Source organism: Salvelinus namaycush, chromosome 16, assembly GCF_016432855.1.
Source record: "Salvelinus namaycush isolate Seneca chromosome 16, SaNama_1.0, whole genome shotgun sequence".
Taxonomy (NCBI): Eukaryota; Metazoa; Chordata; class Actinopteri; order Salmoniformes; family Salmonidae; genus Salvelinus; species Salvelinus namaycush.
The window spans coordinates 1141919-1161159 of record NC_052322.1 but is presented as its reverse complement, the minus strand read 5'-3'; the positions used below and the strand labels follow the sequence as shown (position 1 = coordinate 1161159).

The following is a 19241-nucleotide window of genomic DNA, read 5'->3' as shown; positions in this document are numbered from 1 at the left end:
TCTACTCATTCAAGGGTTTTCATTTATTTTTTATATACATTGTATATACATTGTAGAGGACAAAACTATGAAATAACACATGGAATCATGTAATAACCAAAAAAAGTGTTAAATCAAACTATATTTTATATTTGAGATTCTTCAAAGTAGCCACCCTTGACATCATTGCACACTCTTGGCATTCTCTCAACCAGCTTCACCTGGAATGCTTTCCGACTCATCCCAAACCATCTCAATTTGGTTGAGGTCGGGGGTTTGTGGAGGCTAGGTCATCTGATGCAGCACTCCATCACTCTCCTTCTTGGTAAAAGGACCGTCTTCTGTATAACCCCCTACCTTGTCACAACACAACTGATTGGCTCAAACACATTAAAAAGGAAAGAAATTCCACAAATTTAGAAGGCACACCTGTTAATTGAAATGCATTCCAGGTGACTACCTCATGAAGCTGGTTGAGAGAATGCCAAGAGTGTGCAAAGCTGTCATCAAGGCAAAGCGTGGCTATTTGAAGAATCATTTTTAATTTGTTTAACACTTTTTTGCTTACTACATGATTCCATATGTGTTATTTCATAGTTTTGTTGTCTCCACTATTATTCTACAAAGTAGAAATTAGTTAAAAATAAAGAAAAACCCTTGAATGAGTAGGTGTTCTAAAATTTTGGACCAGTAGTGTATGTGTTCCGCATTTAACCCAACCTCTCTGAATCAGAGCACAGTGGTAAGGATTCCCTATTTGTGTCCATCTGGGAATGATTTAAATGCTTAGATATAAACTATACCAACACATGCTCACAGAATTCTGGACCACCTAGAACTTTTCCATCACAACAGTTCGGGAACCCCCGTGTTATGCTACTTATCCTGCATAGTGCACACACATTACACAGTGTCTACATTTGACAGTATAATGGTAAAATGACCTGCTAAAGAATGTCCAATATGTTTGAGCAGTTTCATAGTCACAACTTATTTTCCCTTAGCCTCTTGATTGGAAGACTACAGTTCACAAATGTTAACGTTCTACTCCTTTTAAAAATGATTTGTTTAAACTAGTAACAGGACCCTGAACGGCTTCTACCCCGAGCCATAAGACTGCTAAATAGTTTGTCCTTATAGATATTTGGTTAACCATCTGCATTGACCCCTTTTTGCACTAACTTTGACTCATCACATATACTGCTGCTACTGTCACTTCATTCCTAGTTATATGTACATATCTACCTCAATGACCTCGTACCCCTGAACATCGACTCGGTACTATTACCCCTTGTATATAGCCAAGTTATCGTCACTCATTGTGTATCTATTGTTACTTGTATTATGTGTTTTTGATATTATTTATCTACTTTCTCTGCATTGTTGGCGGTGGGGTGGGTTCTAAGCTGACATATGGAATCATTTTAAGATGATCATAAGGTGGCTCATTTAGCTATTTGATTTGGAATTTTAGGACCCCTTTAGGTATAAAAACACATAAAAACACATGGTATAATATTGAATTTGGCCTTTACTACTATAGCCCAGAGAGAGATACTGAATAACACCTTCATAAATGGCAAAAAGACATTCAAAAAATAAATAAGAAGAAACAAGAAAGCTCAGGAAATTATATACAGTACCGGTCAAACGTTTGGGCACACCTACTCATTCCAAAGTTTCTTTATATGTACTATTTTCTACATTGTAGAATAATAGTGAAGACAAACTAGGAAATAACACATGGAATCATGTAGTCACCCAAAACAGTTTTCAACGAATCAAAATATATTTTATATAACCGATCGACTGGTTGCTGACCACTCATCTAACATATCACTTGTATACTTCACCAAAGGGTTGTTATATATGACCAGCAAATATAAACCTTTTATTCTTAGAAGTACAGTAGGTCAAACCTGGCCCAGAAAGCTTGATTGTGCTGTATTCACATTCATCCTGCTTGTGGCAAGTCGAGGCAGTGTGTTAGCTGGTATTCTACCTAATAAGCTAAATGTCTGACACCAATACAGTAATAGGTGATCAAGCATTGACAGTTATGGTAATAAATACAAATCATTCAAGATGTGTCTCATGTTCAATACTGTTTTTGAACAAATGACTTATCGATAGATTGGAATATCTACACTGGCTAAAACTAGCATCATAACTCAAAGGACATCAATACCAAAAGAGCTGTGAGAGCTACTCTTTACTAACCACATGGTCTTCCTCAGAGCACAGTCTGACTTCAGACAAGACGGGATTGACAGCGGGAGTCAACACAGCTCTATGTGAGAGCTCCGTTCTGTAACAGTCTAATGAGTGTGAGCACACCTTTACTAACTAGCAGTATCAATTCAAAATGGTCAAACTCTGCTGAAATAATACCCACAGTCCATTGTACAGAAATTCTTCTGACGATTGGTCCTCAAAAGGTGTTCCCTTGGTTCTGTCACATCGATGTCAGGAAGAAGATGAAGCTGAGAAAGTAATGAGAGATTTGTTGGTTAATTCACTCAACATCGCCCATTATTTCAAAACAATTACAATTTGTACAAAACTATTTGCATACATCGAGGCTACTTGCATAATAATTGATAGCAGTTATCAATTGTTCACACATCAACAAATTAGCAGAATGCATACCTACTGAAATGTTTAAGCTTGGTAAAGAGGTCCCGTTGTCTCTTCAATAGGTTCTGCAGAACAACAAGGAAATGCAGAACATTTTTACCGTATTTTCACCAGAACCCAAAGAGGTCAAAATGCTACAAAGAAATGTGTGCCTCATCATGCTACAATAAGTTTCATGACTGACAATGTTAGTTTAGCAGGAGATGGTAGCCGTGAGCCCTACCACGAAGGGGCCTATTGTTTGCCGTGCGTCGATGCACCATGACCCCAATGATCAACACTGCAATGAGCAGAACGACTGCCAGCACAGAGAAGCTGGAAATGGCTGCCAGTCTCCAGACATCAGATCTCTCCTCTGTAAATGTGCCTGACAGGAGACATATTGGTCGAAGAGGACAGTTTTAGGCATACAATAAAGCATTGGTTATGTGCAAGATTTAGTTGTAAGTTAAATGATTAGCTAAGGAACATTCAAACTTAACTTACAAGTGTTACATGAAGGGGTCTTTGGATACTGCTTACATGTTGAGCAGGATACACATTGGTCTATGTCTGAACTCCAGAACTCTTTACTGGTGCATAGGCCTGTGGGAAAAAAAGAAATGGAGAGACTTAGCGCGTAATCCTCTGACAGCATTTACCCTTTGAATGACCACAATTTGTGACTCATACTGTACATTTGCTAATTGGGAAATGTTCCTCTACCTCACCAAAGCAAATTAACTATTGGAATAGAGTGTGTATATATTATTTTTCTTCAATATTGGTCAGTGTCCTGAACAGTGAGAACCATAGATCTGTTTGAAGTCTTTAGACGGCAACCTAAAACCTGCCAATAAAAAAAATGTATGCACTCAGTGTGTGGTCTCTGAAAGGAATTGTTTTGGCCCAATGACAAAGAAATCGTATGACATCAAGTCTAAAGAAATTGAGAAGATCCGAGAAACTGTGGGTTTCCTCTTCTTATAAAATGAGTTGGGGAATTCCTTTGGTTTTGCACTTACACGAAAATTAAACATTACTCACTGGCTTTGTGTGTACAAGCATGGTGAGACAGGCAGGATGTGTGTCATCAAGACCAGCTTTGCCGCATTGTTTTGGGTGTTTGACTTCTAGAGAAGTTTTGGTGACACTGAAAGCATAGCGGCATTGAACGGTGGTTCCTCCCTGACTGACACACTTGTCATAAACTAGATAGAAATGTCTACATCCCTTGAGACACTACAACCTGAAACCTAATATATCCTTTTAGAGAAGCCACAGGCAGCAGTACCAGACTAATATACACTACATGACCATAAGTATGTGGACACCAAAGGTGTTCGATGGGGTTGAGGTCAAGGCACTGTGCAGGCCAGTCGAGTTCTTCCACACCGATCCACAAACCATTTCTGTATGGACCTTGCTTTGTGAACGGGGGCAATGTCATGCTGAAACAGAGCCTTCCCCAAACTGTTTCCACAATGTTGGAAGCACAGAATCGAACATTGAATGCTGTAGTGCTAAGAATTCCCTTCACTGGAACTAAGGGGCCTAGCCCAAACCATGAAAATCAGCCCCAGACCATAATTCCTCAACCACCAAACTTTACAGTTGGCACTATGCATTGGGGCAGGTAGCGTTTTCCTGGCATCCGCCAAACCCAGATTCGTCCGTCGGACTGCCAGATGGTGAAGCATGATTTATCGCTCCAGAGAACGCATTTCCACTGCGCCAGTCCAATAGCGGCGAGCTTTACACCACTCCAGCCAACGCTTGGCATTTCACATGGTGCTCTTAGGCTTGTGTGCAGCTGCTCGGCCATGGTAACCCATTTCAAGAAGCTCCCGACAAACAGTTTTTGTTCCTTCCAGAGGCAATTTGGAACTCGTAGTGAGTGTTGCAACCGAGGACAGACCATTTTTACGCGCTTAATCACTCGGCGCTCCCGTTATGTGAGCTTGTGTTGCCTACCACTTCGCAGCTGAGCCATTATTGCTCCTAGATATTTAATTTCACAATAATAGCACTTACAGTTGACCGGGGCAGCTCTAGCAGGGCAGAAATTTGACAAACTGACTTATTGGAAAGGTGGAATCCTATGACGGTGCCACATTGAAAAAGTCACTGAGCTCTACAGTAAGGCCATTCTCCTGCCAATGTTTGTCTATGGAGATTGCATGGCTGTGTGCTCGAATTTACACACCTGTCAGCAACGGGTGTGGCTGAAATGGCTGAATCCACTAATTTGAAGGGGTGTCCACATACTTTTGTGCACAGTGCATTCAGAAAGTATTCAGACCCCTTGACTTTTTCCACATTGTTACGTTACAGCCTTATTCTAAAATTTATTAAATAAAAAAGGTTTCCTCATTAAATCTACACAATATCCCATAATGACAAAGCAAAAACAGGTTTAGAAATGTTTTTAACAGAAATACCATAAGTATTCAGACCCTTTGCTATGAGACTCGATATTGAGCTCAGGTGCATCCTGTTTCCATTGATCATCCTTGAGATGTTTCTACAACTTTATTGGAGTCCACCTGTGTTAAATTCAATTGATTGGACATGATTTGAAAAGGCACACACCTGTCAATATAACGTCCCACAGTTGACAGTGCATGTCAGAACAAAAACCAAGCCAGGTAGAAGGAATTTTCCGTAGAGCTCCAAAACGGGATTGTATCGAGGCACAGATCTGGGGAAGGGTACCAAAAAATGTCTCTAACATTGAAGGGCCCCAAGAACACAGTGGCCTCCATCATTCTTAAATAGAATAAGTTTGGAACCACCAAGATTCTTCCTAGAACTGTCCGCCCGGCCAAACTGAGCAGTCGGGGGAGAGGGTCAGGGAGGTGACCAAGAACCTGATGGCACTCTGACAGAGCTCCAGAGTTCCTCTGTGGAGCTGGTAGAACCTTCCATTAAGGACAACCATCTCTTCAGCACTCTACCAATCAGGCCTTTATGGTAGAGTGGTCCTCAGTAAAAAAGGCACATGACAACAGCCGCTTGGAGTTTGCCAAAAGGCACCTACAGACTCTCAGACCGTGAGAAACAAGATTCTCTGGTCTGATGAAACCAAGATTGGACTCTTTGGTCTTTTTTTAAATGTCCCCTCTATTTAACCAGGTAGGCTAGTTGAGAACAAGTTCTCATTTACAACTGCAACCTGGCCAAGATAAAGCAAAGCAGTGCTACACAAACAACAACACAGAGTTACACATGGAATAAACAAGCGTAGTCAATAACACAATAGAAAAAAAGAAAAGTCTATATACAGTGTGCGCAAATGGCGTGAGGAGGTAGGCAATAAATAGGCCATAGTAGCGAATTAATTACAATTTAGCAGATTAACACTGGAGTGATAAATGAGCAGATGATGTGCAAGTAGAGATACTGGTGTGCAAAAGAGCAGAAAAGTAAATAAAAACAACATGGGGATGAGGTAGGTAGTTCATCTGTAAATAGCCCACCCAATCTATGTACAGCTGCAGCGATCGGTTAGCTGCTCAGATAGCTGATGTTTAAAGTTAGTGAGGGAAATATAAGTCTCCAGCTTCAGCAATTTTTGCAATTCGTTCCAGTCATTGGCAGCAGAGAACTGGAAGGAAAGGCGGCCAAAGGAGGTGTTGGCTTTGGGGATGACCAGTGAGATATACCTGTTGGAGCGCGTGCTACGGGTGGGTGTTGTTTTCGTGACCAGTGAGCTGAGATAAGGCGGAGCTTTACCTAGCATAGACTTATAGATGACCTGGAGCCAGAGGGTCTGGCGACGAATATGTAGCGAGGGCCAGCCGACTAGAGCATACAGGTCGCAGTGGTGGGTGATATAAGGGGCTTTGGTGACAAAACGGATGTCACTGTGATAGCAAACTGGATGCAGTCTGAGTAGAGATTTGGAAGCTATTTTGTAGACGACATCGCCGAAGTCAAGGATCGGCAGGATAGTCAGTTTTACGAGGGTATGTTTGGCAGCATGAGCGAAGGAGGCTTTGTTGCGAAATAGAAAGCCGATTCTAGATTTGATTTTGGATTGGAGATGTTTAATATGAGTGTGGAAGGAGAGTTTACAGTCTAGCCAGACACCTAGGTGTTTGTAGTTGTCCACATATTCTAGGACAGAACCGTCCAGGGTAGTGATGTTAGTCGGGCGGGCGGGTGCGGTAGCGAACGGTTGAAAAGCATGCATTTAGTTTTACTTGCGTTTAAGAGCAGTTGGAGGCCACGGAAGGAGTGTTGTATGGCATTGAAGCTAGTTTTGAGGTTAGTTAACACAGTGTCCAAAGTAGGGCCAGATGTATACAGAATGGTGTCGTCTGCATAGAGGTGGATCAGGGAATCACCCGCAGCAAGAGCGACATCATTGATATATACAGAGAAAAGAGTCGGCCAGAGAATTGAACCCTGTGGTACCCCGTGGTACCCCCATAGAGACTGCCAGAGGTCCGGACAACAGGACCTCCGATTTGAAACACTGAACTCTATCTGCGAAGTAGTTGGTGAACCAGGCGAGGCAGTCATTTGAGAAACCAAGGCTATTGAGTCTGCCGTTAAGAATACGGTGATTGACAGAGTCGAAAGCCTTGGCCAGGTCGATGAAGACGGCTGCACAGTACTGTCTTTTATCGATGGCGGTTATGATATCGTTTAGTACCTTGAGCGTGGCTGAGGTGCACCCGTGACCAGCTTGGAAACCGGATTGCAGAGCGAAGGTACGGCGGGATTCGAAATGGTCAGTGATCTGTTTATTAACTTGGCTTTTAAAGACTTTAGAGAGGCAGGGCAGGATGGATATAGGTCTATAACAATTTGGGTCTAGAGTGTCACCCCCTTTGAAGAGGGGGATGACCGCGGCAGCTTTCCAATCTTTAGGGATCTCGGACGATACGAAAGAGAGGTTGAACAGATTGGTAATAGAGGTTGCAACAATGGCGGCGGATAGTTTTAGAAAGAGAGGGTCCAGATTGTCTAGCCCAGCTGATTTGTACGGGTCCAGGTTTTGCAGCTGTGGGGAGCTGTTGGCCAGGGCTGGGGTAGCCAGGAGGAAAGCGTGGCCAGCCGTAGAGAGATGCTTATTGAAATGTTTGATTATCATGGATTTATCGGTGGTGACAGTGTTACCTAGACTCAGTGCAGTGGGCAGCTGGGAGGAGGTGCTCTTGTTCTCCATGGACTTTACAGTGTCCCAAAACTTTTTGGAGTTAGAGCTACAGGATGCACATTTCTGTTTGAAGAAGCTAGCTTTCCTGACTGACTGCGTGTATTGGTTCCTGACTTCCCTGAACAGTTGCATATCGCATGGACTATTCGATGCTATTGCAGTCCGCCACAGGATGTTTTTGTGCTGGTCAAGGGCAGTCTGGTCTGGAGTGAACCAAGGGCTATATCGGTTCTTAGATCTACATTTTTTGAAAGGGGCATGCTTATTTAATATGGTGAGGAATTTAATTTTAAAGAATGACCAGGCATCCTCGACTGACGGGATGAGGTCAATATCCTTCCAGGATACCCGGGCCAGGTTGATTAGAAAGGCCTGCTCGCAGAAGTGTTTTAGGGAGCGTTTGACAGTGATAAAGCGTGGTCGTTTGACCACGGACCCATAGCGGATGCAGGCAATGAGGCAGTGATCGCTGAGATCCTGATTGAAAACAGCAGAGGTGTATTTGGAGGGCAAGTTGGTCAGGGTAATATCTATGAGGGTGCCCATGTTTACAGATTTAGGGTTGTACCTGGTGGGTTCCTTGATGATTTGTCTGAGATTGAGGGCATCTAGCTTAGATTGTAGGACTGCCGGGGTGTTAAGCATATCCCAGTTTAGGTCACCTAACAGAACAAACTCTGAAGATAGATGAGGGGTGATCAATTCACATATGGTGTCCAGGGCACAGCTGGGAGCTGAGGGGGTTCTATAACAGGCGGCAACAGAGAGAGACTTATTTCTGGAGAGATACGTTTGTAAAATTAGAAGCTCGAACTGTTTGGGCATAGACCTGGAAAGTATGACAAAACTTTGCAAGCTATCTCTGCAGTATATTGCAACTCCTACCCTTTGGCAGTTCTATCGTGACTGAAAATGTTGTAGTTGGGTATGGAAATCTCAGAATTTTTGGTGGCCTTCCTAAGCCAGGATTCAGACACGGCAAGGACATCAGGGTTGGCGGAGTGTGCTAAAGCAGTGAGTAAAACAAACTTAGGGATGAGGCTTCTGATGTTAACATGCATGAGACCAAAGCTTTTTCGATTACTGAAGTCAACAAATGAGAGTGCCTGGGGACACGCAGGGCCTGGGTTAACCTCAACATCACCCGAGGAACAGAGGAGGAGTAGGATGAGTGTACGGCTAAAGGCTATCAAAACTGGTCGTCTAGTGTGTTGTGGACAGAGAATAAAAGGAGCAGATTTCTTGGCGTGGTAGAAAAGATTGAGGGCATAATGTGCAGACAGGGGTATGGTGGGGTGCGGGTACAGTGGAGGTAAGCCCAGGCACTGAGTAAGAGAGTTTGCATCTCTGGACGTGCTGGTTATACTGGGTGAGGTCACCGCATGTGTGGGGGGGACAAAGGAGGAATCTGAGGCATGTAGAGTGGGACTAGGGGCTCCAATGATAACTATACAAGGCATATTGACATTTGAGAGAGACATAAAGCGAGGCATTAAGCAATCACAGGTGTTGATTGGGAGAGCTAGCTAAGACAACAGCTAATCAGCTAAGACAACAACAGGTAAAATGGAGATGAATTTGCAGAGAGGTTCGGTTAACTACACACAGGGCCTGAGTTCGTGGCTAGGGCCAACAGATTTTATTTTTTATTTTTTGTCTAAAAACCTGTTTTTGCTTTGTCATTATGGGGAAGTGTGTGTAGATTGATGAGGGGAATAAAAAAATAATCTATTTTAGAATACTGCTGTAACAAAGTAGAAAAAGTCAAGGGGTCTAAATACTTTCTGAATGCACTGTGTAAATAGTGTAGACAAGGCACATTTTAATAAATATATGTAAGGTGATGAAGTATTGAAGGAAAAGGTCTGCAATGTTAATTAAACTCCGTCAAAAATAAAGCATGATGGTAAATTAAATGTGATCACAGCGCTAAACAAACTTGTAAATAATGTCATGAAAAACCTGTTACTTTACAGAGTTAATAGATCACTTTGACATCAAGTAAAGATAAGAGTTAAATAAGATGAAGACTATAGTTTGCTCTTTCTTGAGGTCAAAGGTCACACAAGGGTTAAAGGTCTAGCTGTCCAGTGTACTCAGGTGTTGACAATGTCGTTTGTTACTTTGTAATTCAGCATGTTACCACATGGGCAGTGTACTTAATTGAGAAAATGTTGAACGTTTTCAACATTCACGGCAAACAGTTGGAAGGATGCATAATTTTTCATGACTTGCACCATTCCACATTACTTTAATCATGGGTGTAATGTAGGCTATGATTGGTGTAGTGTTGTTCAGTCATACTTACAGGATTCTTATTTTAGTTGCATTTTAGCATCAGCGGCTTTGTAACTCAGTGAAACGATACCAAAAGGTCAGTACTGAGTGACACAATGATGTAAGACAAAGGTGTGAGATAAGAGTGCAGGAAACTGGAGACAAGTCAGCACTTGCATTAAATCTACAGTATCAAACATTCAGTCTGGGTTTCCATGGTAAGATACTATTTGTGAAGATAGCAGATGATGCATGTTATCAGAAAGTGTTTTATTTTTCCAAGGGATTCTCATCTTCGTCTGTCTTCCTGGACTGCTAATGTTAGAATTGACGTGTGCTAGCCGTTAGGCCTTCATATTCTGCATGATAAAGGTGTCACTTGAAAAGAGGGGGGAGGGTAACTAGATTTATATTTGATAAATAATCATAGGAAATCAACACTGGTAGCCTATAGTGTCAGCCCCACCACCTGCACAATTCCAATTCACCCGTGGGTCGAGGGTGCAAGCTAAATCTCGGAAAACTCTAGACGGCATTCTGCCTTCTCCCTACAGTTCTCAACCAGAATGCCGAAGCTGTGTTTTATAGTGTAGCGACCCGCACAGACAGCTGTGTGTTATGTGTTAGGCTAGTAGGTGGTTGTGTTGTACTGACCAGTACCCAGTGTTCGCGGTGTCCGACATGTCAATCAACCCGCTATCTGCCAATCACGGGAATGCCTGGAATGTTCTGATGCCGGGCATCCTGGCGGTTGGCGGAGTGGCGTGGAGGGGGGTTGGGCAGGTGGTGGTCCCAAAAGCATTGCGGGAGGCTGTGCTCCAGAGTACTCATGGCGGGGTGGGGACTGGACACTTTGGGGTCACAAAAACACTGCGCCGTCTCCGTCAGGGCTTCTACTGGGGGCAGCACAAGAGGGATGTGGAGGACTTTTGTCGCCGCTGTGACAACTGCACAGCGAGAAAGGGCCCCCCAGGCCGCTCTCATGCTCAGCTCCAACAGTTCCCAGTGGGGGCTCCCATGGAGAGGGTGGGAGTGGATGTAGTTGGGCCGTTCCCCACCACAGACAGTGGAAACCGCTGGGTGCTCACGGCCATGGACTATTTCACAAAATGGCCCGAGGCCTATGCTCTGCCTGACCAGGAGGCAGAGACCATCGTCGACGCCCTGACAGCGGGGATGTTCAGCAGGTTTGGAGCTGCAGAGTCCATCCACAGCGACCAGGGCAGAAACTTTGAGTCCCGTGTGTTCGCCACCATGTGTGAGAGGCTGGGTATGCACAAGACCCGCACTACTCCTCTCCATCCTCAAAGTGATGGCCTTGTGGAGCGCTTCAACAAAACGCTTGGACAGCAGCTGGCCATCGTCTCTTCCAAACACCAGCGTGACTGGGACAAGCACCTGCCTATGGTCCTCATGGCATGCCGCTCCGCTGTCCAAGACTCCACCTCCTGCACGCCTGCCCTCCTCATGCTGGGGAGAGAGATCCGCACCCCTGCGGAGATGGCGTTTGGTCGGCCCCTGGATAGCCCTCATGTTCCCCCGGGGCCGGAGTATGCCCGGAGACTCCAGGACCGCCTGGAGACAGCCCACACCTTCGCCAGAGAGCAGCTGGTGAATGCAGGTGTGAGGCAGAAGAGGAACTATGACGTGCACACCCGGGGAAGGCACTTTGTGGCTGGGGAGCTGGTCTGGGTCTACAGCCCGCTAAGGAAAAAAGGCAGATGCCCCAAGTTGGACAGTCACTGGGTGGGACCCTGCAGTGTCCTGGAGAGGGTAGGGGAGGTTGTTTACCGGGTGCAGCTTCCTCCCAGGGGGAGAAAGGTGGCACTGCACCGGGACAGGTTAGCCCCATACAGAGGGGCCTCTTCTCCCCAAACCCCAGGAACCCCCACAATTCCCCTCTCTGGCAATGCCATTCTCCAGGCACCCACCCCCAGGTGCCGCAGACAAGGCTCCAGACAGCCCACTCCCCCTGTCTCCCCCCCTGTGTCACCGCGTGGTTCCCCAGAGCCACGGACGGTATTACCCGTTCCCGCTTCCTTGTCCCCCATATCCCTGCCTTCATCCCCTGGTTCCCAGAGGGGCACTCTGCGACCATCACGGCCACGCAGGCAAAGGAGACCTCCGGGTCGCTTCAGAGACTTTGTTTGTTCCCTCGGGGACGAGGGACTTTGTGGTGGGGGGGCTGTGTAGCGACCCGCACAGACAGCTGTGTGTTATGTGTTAGGCTAGTAGGTGGTTGTGTTGTACTGACCAGTACCCAGTGTTCGCGGTGTCCGACATGTCAATCAACCCGCTATCTGCCAATCACGGGAATGCCTGGAATGTTCTGATGCCGGGCATCCTGGCGGTTGGCGGAGTGGCGTGGAGGGGGGTTGGGCAGGGGGATGGAGCATTGGAAGTTAAGACCAGGTTTCGCCTTTGTTCTCTCTCTTACATCTGGCCTTCACAAGAGAAGGTCACGATTGGCTTGTGGGTTATCTTTCATTTATTTGGCGTGGGCTACGGCCAAACAGTAGCCTGTGTAAAGTTGGTTTAATAAACCGTCCATTCGTAAACTCAATCCTCTGTCTGGACAGTTGTTCTTTTATGATCTAGTCAGGTCATTACAATAGTTTCGAAACGTAAATAATCAACGCTTGCGATACGGCTTTCGAAACATATGGCCCTTATACTTCATCAGCGAGAAAGAATCCTTCAAATAAAACACACTTACTGTAGCAGTTTTGAACAGCTCAATACTGGGCCTCCATCCGACGCAACTACACTTCCCATGTTACGCTTACGTTCAGGTGTTCAGAGCATGCTAGATACAGTTGGTCGCCTCATGTCTTCCGTAAACAATCGCTGTGATATGGAGATATGGCCGTGGGGAACACTAACAAGGTGTGTATAAATGTTACGTTTAGTTTTTTTGAAAATGATTTATCGCTGATATGAAAGATAAGGTCCTTATGCTTCCAAACCCGTACCGCAAGCGACACTTGTTTATGTTCAGATTGAGCTTCGGGGATCAGAAGACGCCTTCATCCAGTGACTCTTGTGTAATATAATGGAACAGAGTCATGCTCAAGGGCAAGCCTATTTCAGCATTTTCTACATTGTTGACCTGGTCTGGTCAATGCTTAAATAAGTCTCACATGCATGCAATAAATAATAAAGTTGTCATAAGCCCCACTCATAATTGAGAGCCACCCTAGAAAATAAAGGAATTCTTAATGTGCTGGGAATGGGAGAACATTTTTTCTCAAGTTCAAAGTCACTACATTATGCTAATCATTTATACATCCTCAAGAAAGTAAAGAAGTTATAATATTTATTTTCTGTTGTCAACTACAAGTAGGCTACACCATTCAATTAGGTCTGTCCTCACCCATTGGCATGGATGGAGTGAAATAAGGTGATTATAATGCGGAACCGGTGAGAAGGCAGCTGGTAGAAAACTCGATAAGCAAGCCTTTTATCAGACTCAATTTGAGAGGCCATGCGATGATTCCATTCTCTTAAATAAAACACGAATTCCCATGCGATTAAAAGTGAGAGAAAATAAAGTTTTCGCATTTCAAATAAAACATTTCTTTACAAGTCTTTTTTACTTGCCCTTACATAGACATGTCAACGTAACGAACTTTGTACAATTACATTTTAGCACATCCATAAAAGTTTAAGAAAAAACATTTGACACTTACTTTGCCCATTCACTCCGTTTAGTTTCACTATAGTCGCAATGATCAGTCCACAAAGCGCACAGAGAACGTATGAAGCCATCGTTCTTGTATAAACGCAATTCCCGAAAGTTCATCTGAAGAACAGCCTCGCACTGAGTCATCCGGAGTAGTCTGAGCCTTGTTTTAATAGAGTACACACCCACGCTAACAGTTGAACTCCTATGAGTCATTTCCTATGTACTGTACTCAAATTCTCAGTCTATTGCGCATGAAGCACAGCGGTCCGGACAGGCAGGAAACTTTATGATACTACAATAAACGAAACTGAAATGTTGTAGAGAGAAATGTCAATGGATCATCCACAATGTGTATTTTGAACCAGCAGCGCTAAATACCATTACCGCACACTTTCTGATATGTTCTGTATCCAATTTGGAGTGAAAACGGTGTATAGTCTGGATTATTAGTGTTCTCATTGTTATTACCACGCCTGTTGTATACGTCATTCACTGAGACTGCCCAAAAAAGTATATTGCATACGTCTGGATCAAGCAGTGGAGAAAAGCACTTAAAACTAGGTTTGAATACGTGTAGGGTTGTGTAAAACCTCAAAAGAGGAACTTTTGTCTTGCAAAGTTGTACTTTTCTAAGAAACACTACAGAGATGACAAATATTAGAGAAAATAATAATTATCTTGGTTTACATAATTAGATTGTGCAACTGTTGCAGTGTTCGATATCACGTTTTTTTTGTGTCAAAGGGGCTTGTCGCCATTCTCATTAAGTAGCAACATCAGGAAAAACACAAACAAACCCTTCCTATCAGGGTTTCCATAATGAAAATGTGGCACTGGACACTTGCCCTGCAGCATCTTAATTTACCGGACCCATATGCATTGGGTGCGTAACCAGATTAGGGCGTCCATCACGGTACTCAGAATGACAGAAATCACATTTAGATAGTGGTAATTAATCTTAACAGAACATGTAAATCAAGGATGCAATGACGTGTCCTTATTGCGCAATTTGAAGATGTTAGAATTACTGTCCACATTTACTTCTCCTCAGCCAACAAGACCAGTAATGAACAGCAACATCACTAGCATATGTATAGGCAGCGTGTGAGTTTCAAGTTTGGGTAAGTACATTTTCACCATAAACATGTATCTTTATAATAAAGCATGCCATGCATCATCGCATTTGCAGACTTACATTTGCAGACATATTCAAGGCTTTTTTTAAATTTAAATTTTACTATTTTCTTCATGTTTAAATTAGACATCAATACTATGAAATAACACATATGGAATCATGTGGTAACCAAAAAACAAAAATATATTTTAGATTCTTCAAAGTAGCCACCCTTTGCCTTGACAGTTTTGCACACTCTTGGCATTCTCTCAACCAGCTTCACCAGGAATCCTTTTCCAATAGTCTTGAAGGAGTTCCCACATAGGCCGAACACTTGTTGGCTGCTTTTCCTTCACTCTGCGGTCCAACTCATCACACACCATCTCAATTGGGTTGAGGTTGGATGATTGTGGAGGCCAGGTCATCTGATGCAGCACTCAATCACTCTCCTTCTTTGTCAAATAGCCCTTACACAGTCTGGAGGTGTGTTGGGTCATTGTCCTGTTGAAAAACAAATGACAGTCCCACTAAGCCCAAACCAGATGGGATGGTGTATCGTTGCAGAATGCTGTGGTAGCCATGCTGGTTAAGTGTTCTTGAATTCTAAATCAATCACCAACAGTGTTACCAGCAAAGCACCCCCACACCATCACACCTCCTCCTCCATGCTTCACGGTGGGAACCACACATGCAGAGATAATCTGTTCACCTACTCTGCGTCTCACAAAGACACGGCGGTTGGATCCAAAAATCTCAAATTTGGACTCATCAGCCCAAAGGACAGATCTCCACCGGTCTAAGGTCCATTGCTTGTGTTTCTTGGCCCAAGCAAGTCTCTTCTTATTGGTGTCCTTTAGTAGTGGTTTCTTTGCAGCAATTCGACCATGAAGGCCTGATTTACGCAGTCTCCTCAACAGTTGATGTTGAGATGACTGTTAATTGAACTCTGAAGCATTTATTTAGGCTGCAATTTCTGAGGCTGGTAACTAATGAACTTATTCTCTGCAGCAGAGGTAACTCTGGATCTTCCTTTCCTGTGGCGGTCCTCATGAGAGCCAGTTTCATCATTGCGCTTGATGGTTTTTGCGACTGCACTTGAAACTTTCAAAGTTCTTGAAATATTCCGTATTGACGGACCTTCATGTTTTAAAGTAATGATGGACTGTCGTATCTCCTTGCTTATTTGAGTTGTTCTTGCCATAATATGGACTTGGTCTTTTACCAAATAGTGCTATCTTCTGTATACCACCCCTACCTTGTCACAACACAACTGATTGGCTTAAACGCATTAAGGAAAGAAATCCCACAAATTAACAAGTCACACCTGTTAATTGAAATGCATTCCAGGTGACTACTTCATGAAGCTGGTTGAGAGAATGCCAAGAGTGTGCAGCACACAGTAATTCTGTGTGATTATCTAGTTAGTAAATATATAGCAATATACAAATTGGCTTGAGTAATGTAGACTAGGGTTTGTGCAGATTTTAATTCAGCGACATTCAGAATGAGACCGATGAGGTAATAATTGTTACGGATACAAGTATTCTGTGTGTATCCTGTGTGTATTTTTGTTCTCCTTCTCCTCTACTCACAGGTGACAATCATCATTCCCCAATCAGTCATCAATCAGTCACTAATTGGAAGACACCTGCTCCTTTTCTCCTACCCAATCACAGTCCCTTTCCCTTGGTTTAAAAACCCTGTCAGTTGTGTTCTCTACAGCTCAATCTCTCTGTAAATGCCATATGTCTGTAGATCCATTGTGTGGTTTTGCATCTACATGTCACTTTGTCCCCACCTGTGAGTATTGTTTTTGGTTATGGTGTTTGAGTGTTTGTTTGATGGTGGGAAAAGGGGGTAACCAGACAGTTCGCCCATGGGCATACACTACCCGTAGGTAAACTTTGTTAAAAACACTAGTTAGAACTGGGCGGACCACCCACTGTATTTTTGGTTAGTTAGCTGTTGGTGAAGTACACTAGTCTAACTTAATAAGTATTCAAAAATACCCCTTTCTTTCCTTGGGTCCAGCTCAGCCCCTTTTTCCTGCCCCCCTTTACCGTGTGTTTAGAAATAAACCCTGAGTGTTTGACGGTAATTAAGTTGTCTATGTTATTTCGTTCTCACTGTTTGTCACTGTTATAATTTGCGTGAGTTGTGTTACAGGTCCCATTACCATCCCCCCTAGATTGTCGGGCCAAAGGGATTCGTAATAATAATAATGAATGGATGACTAATAACGATATATTCTGATATTCTTGAGTTAATTCGGGAAATAGTAACTCATTAAACAAACTTTCCCATGGTGCCCCAAGATTGCTAATGAGTTAATTGTTACGTAATTAATTTAACCACCAAGACTCTTGCTAGAGCTGGCCGTCCGGCCAAACTGAGCAATCGGGGGAGAAGGACCTTGATCAGGGAGGTGTCCAAGAGCCCTATGGTCACTCTGACAGAGCTCTAGAGTTCCTTTGTGGAGATGGGAGAACCTTCCAGAAGCACAACCAGCACTCCACCAATCAGGCCTTTATGGTAGAATAGCCAGACGGAAGCTACTCCTCAGTAAAAGGCACTTGAAAGCCTGCTTTGAGTTTGCCAAAAGGCACCTAAAGACTCAGACCATGAGAAACAAGATTCTCTGGTCTGATGAAACGAAGATTGAACTCTTTGGCCTGAATGCCAAGGGTCATGTCTGGAAGAAACCTGGGACCATCCCTACGGTGAAGCATAGTGGCAGCATCATGCTGTGGGGATGTTTTTCAGGGACTGGGAGACTAGTCAGGATCGAGGGAAAGATGAACGGAGCAAAGTACAGAGAGATCCTTGATGAAAACCTGCTCCAGAGTGCTCAAGACCTCAGACTAGGGCGGAAGGTTCCCCTTTCAACAGGACAACAACCCTAAGCCCAATCACAACAGCGCAGAAGTGGCTTTGGGACAAGTCTCTGAATGTCCTTGAGTGGCCCAGCCAGAGCCTGGACGAACCCGATCGAACATGTCTGGAGAGACCTGAAAATAGCTGTGCAGCAACACTCCCCATCCAACCTGACAGAGCTTGAGAGGAACTGCAGAGAATGGGACAATCTCCCCAAATACAGGTGTGCCAAGCTTGTACCGGCATACCCAAGAAGACTCAAGGCTGTAATCGGTGCCAAAGGTGCTTCAACAAAGTACTGAGTAAAGGGTCTGAAATTATGTACAGTATAGTTTTGGCAAGTCGGTTAGGACATCTACTTTGTGCATGACAAGTAATTTTTCCAACAATTGTTTACAGACAGTGAAATAATCTATCACAATTCCAGCGGGTCAGAAGTTTACATACACTAAGTTGACTGCGATAAAACAGCTTGGAAAATTCCAGAAAATGTTGTCATGACTTTAGAAGCTTCTGATCGGCTAATTGACATCATTTGAGTCAATTGGAGGTGTACCTGTGGATGTATTTCAAGGCCTACCTTCAAACTCAGTGCCTCTTTGCTTGACATCACGGGAAAATCAAAAGAAATCAGCCAAGACCTCAGAAAAATAATTGTAGACCACAAGTCTGGTTCATCCTTGGGAGCAATTTCCAAACGCCTGAAGGTACCACGTTCATCTGTACAAACAATAGTATGCAAGTTTAAACACCATAGGACCACGCAGCCATCATACCGTTCAGGAAGGAGATGCGTTCTGTCTCCTAGAGATGAACATACTTTTGTGCGAAAAGTGCAAATGAATCTCAGAACAGCAGCAAAGGACCTTGTGAAGATGCTGGAGGAAACAGGTACAAAAGTATCTATATCCACAGTAAAACGAGTCCAATATCGACAAACTGAAAGGCCGCTCAGCAAGGAAGAAGCCACTTCTCCAAAACTGCCATAAAAAAGGCAGACTACGGTTTGCAACTGCACATGGGGACAAAGACACCGTGAAGCATGGAGGTGGCAGCATCATGTTGTGGGGGTGCTTTGCTGCAGGAGGGACTGGTGCACTTCACAAAATAGATGGCCTCATGAGGAAGGAAAATTATGGAAAATGTCCAATCAATTGAAGCAACATCTCAAGACATCAGTCAGGAAGTTAAATCTTGGTCGCAAATGGGTCTTCCAAATGGACAATGACCCCGGGCATACTTCCAAAGTTGTGGCAAAATGGCTTAAGGACAACAAAGTCAAGGTATTGGAGTGGCCATCACAAAGCCCTGACCTCAATCCCATAGAAAATTTGTAGGCAGAACTGAAAAAGCGTGTGTGAGCAAGGAGACCTACAAACCTGACTCAGTTGCTCTGTCAGGAGGAATGGGCCAAAATTCATCCAACTTATTGTGGGAAGCTTGTGGAAGGCTACCCGAAACGTTTAACCCAAGTTAAGCAATTTAAAAGGCAATGCTACCAAATACTAATTGAGTGTATGTAAACTTCT

At 43.9% G+C, this 19241-nt stretch overlaps 1 long non-coding RNA gene across 2 annotated transcripts; it reads right to left on the bottom strand.

The window, feature by feature from the left end:
• Positions 1-1847: 1847 nt before the first annotated feature.
• LOC120060888 lies at positions 1848-14163 on the bottom strand. Of its 2 annotated transcripts, none has more exons than XR_005478280.1 (5): positions 13729-14163; positions 3103-3201; positions 2801-2983; positions 2629-2681; positions 1848-2462 (listed from the first exon to the last, which is right to left on the bottom strand). It is a non-coding gene; the product is annotated as an uncharacterized LOC120060888 (long non-coding RNA). The 2 variants fall into 2 exon arrangements; XR_005478279.1 differs by having other exon boundaries at positions 2840-2983; positions 13729-14158.
• Between the last annotated feature and the right edge of the window lie 5078 nt (positions 14164-19241).